The sequence below is a fragment of the Cynara cardunculus genome (genome assembly GCF_001531365.2).
Source record: "Cynara cardunculus var. scolymus isolate 2C chromosome LG 1, CcrdV1, whole genome shotgun sequence".
NCBI lineage: Eukaryota > Viridiplantae > Streptophyta > Magnoliopsida > Asterales > Asteraceae > Cynara > Cynara cardunculus.
Genome location: NC_037528.1, coordinates 46,806,395 through 46,809,368, shown reverse-complemented (window position 1 = coordinate 46,809,368; position 2,974 = coordinate 46,806,395).

Sequence of the window (2,974 nt, the reverse complement as noted above, 5' to 3'; positions counted from 1 at the left end):
TAGGAATATTCCTAGTTAAAGTCCAACTTTCTGGGAAAGCTATTTCATTCCATTTTATAGATCTACGAGTAGTGATATTAGATCTATTGAAATTTATTTCTATAAGAATGGTCTCATTAATATCTTTATCAATCCTTTTACACCAAGGATTAAGAATAAACAGAGGCTTGAAATATATTCGATAGCAAATACATATAACTTCAGTGCCTATTGCATAATTATAACCATGAGTTTTAACATTTAATGTTAAAGAGTCAAGAATATTAACATCAGATAAAGATAAACATAAATTTGGATAGACATCAAAATAAACTGGTCCATGGGCCAGACTGGATTGGATCATACCAATTAAGTATTGTTGCCAGTCAAGATTTCTTCCATCTCTAAGAGCTGCAAGAAAGCTTTCTGGTAATCCTTCCAGAGTTAGAGGTCTAAAAGCTATTTGGACAAGACCAATATGTAAAAACTTATGAGTTTTAAATAGGGAAAAATATCCTGTTTGTTCAAAAGACGAATCATCATTTCATCCTTATGAAGTGGAACTGACGATTCAGTAGTTTTAACTATATGTTTTAAACCCAATTTTTCAAAAGTTCCAATTTTATAAATTAATTTTGCTTCAACTTTTGGAATAGTCCAATTATTTAGAAGCTTTAAATTCTGGGGAATATCATATTCCCCAGTGGTACTGTTATGAACAGTTTCATCATTTCCAGTTCTGAAAAGATTCATAAGAATCACACAAAGATAGAGGAAAGGAACTGAGTTAAAACAGAGTTTGAATAGATATAAATACACAAAAACATGGCTCAGATACCATTTATGATCCAGAATCAAAAAGACTGTAATAACAGTTGTTTGCAGAGTAAACCTCAAACCAAGATCTCAATACCGTTGACAGCACTCTTGGCTTAAACGAGTGACGATCAGTCTCAGAGGTGAATATACTCATACAACAAACAGATTAAAATCTTGCTAGAATTTGAAACATATAAAACATTCCATGTAAATCTGTAGATATATCAAACTCAAAAACATGTTTTAACTCATAATCCTAACTTAGCCTATCATTATAAGCTGAAATAAAATGAATTATGAAAATAAAGACAGGAATGAAATTAAGAAACTTACAAAAGCTCAAACCAGTCGGCTTGCTTGTTCTTATTCAAAGCTTATCACCTTTACAAACACGAAGGGAAAATACAGAGACTTAGAAACTAACTTATGAAAACTCTGCCAACAAAGAGAGACATGCCACTCTTTAAATAGAGACTAGGAAAGCATAAAGAGAACAGCTGTATAACAGCTGTATTATCGACAAAAGACTTTATGAAAAGTCATAAAGAGAAAATAAAACAGGCTTTATAAAAGCCAATAAATCAGGCTTTATAAAAGCCTCTTTTGACAATTTGGCACAATTGTCTAAAAAAGGACAGAAAAAGTTATTTTCCCTGTTTCAACGAATCTTTTAAAGTCTCTAGAGCATCTTCTAGAGAGATGGCAATTTCCTCCGATCCTTCTAAGCTTTGAGCATCTTGTTGAAGGTCAAAATTCATAGATGCATATGATCTTGAAGGACAGGGTCCTATATTTTCATAGAGATCTTTCTTCATATTTTCAATATAAAGATCTATGATTTCACCTTTGGAAAGGGTTCCAGCATACTTCTGAGAGATCTGCTGAAAAGGACTTGGAATTTCTCTGTCCTCCTTGACTTGCTTCTGATCGAAATCCTTCTTATAAAGCTGAATTTTCTTCTCAATGGTGTTATAGATATCAGATCCTTCTATAAGAGTAGATCCTGGACAAATACGATCTAACTTATCCCAATACTTTGTAAGACCTTGCCTTTTAATGCAAGGAATCATCAAATCACTATAACCAAAAATTGGTTTCCATTTCCAAATCCAGGGAAAACCAAATTCTATAAAAAATAAGCAAATATTGCTTCCTTCAATATTATAAAGATTTTTACAATTATTAACTGTTGGAGAATATAACATCCAATTTTTTATATGCAGTTTCATATGGTCTGGAAAAATATCAGAAGAGGTTCCAAAATTTCTCCACCATGTGAAAAACCAATTTGGGATTGGAGTATGAAAACAATTTTTACAAATTTTTAAAAGCCAAGAATGTCTTTTGTTTTCATTTTCATACAGAAGGACTTTAGAAAAACTTTCGATATAATCCCAATAGTTGAATTTATAATTATATTTATGGGCTGGAGAAAACCATTCTTTCTCAGCAAGAGGAGAAAAACCCCATTCTTCAAAAGATATAATCTTTTTGATGACCAGTTTGGAAAAACTGAAATTGCCATGGGCTTTATCTCTGTTATTAGAAGTATGATGAGTAATTTCTACAGATTTTGTAGAAAGTAAAAGACCTTCAAAATATTGTCTTTGTTTTAAAGAGCCATGTACAAAAGATGTCTTATTAAGATATCTTTCCAAGATATAATCCGGATTATTCTTCCATTGAAGATCTTTTCCTTCAATAAGAAGTATAACTTCTTTGAATGTTGACTCATGAAATTGAGAATTTGAAGAGTCTTCCTTGCTAATATTGGCATAGGAATTAAGTGTTGCTGCTGCAGTAGATGATTCTGCTTCCTTTTCCTTAATATAATTAAGGTACGCCTCGGCTGAAGGATGGTCTTTAGGGATATTATCCATAAAACCCTTTACATCTTTTTCATGAGATAAGTCAAAAGCTATAAGCTTTTGTTTACCTATTTGAGCAATAACATTGCTACTTCCTCTTCCTCTCTTAGAGGAATTTCGACCACTTCCTCGCCCTGAGGAACTTCCACCTCCCCTATAAGAGGAGTAGGATCTGTAATTTGAGCTCATTCCTGAAATCATGATAAATATTCACGGGTTAAGAAATCAGGAAGGTGGTTATCAACAACTTTAATATGATGTACTATAAAATCAAAAGGAGCAAGATGAGCTTGCCATCTGGCAAACAT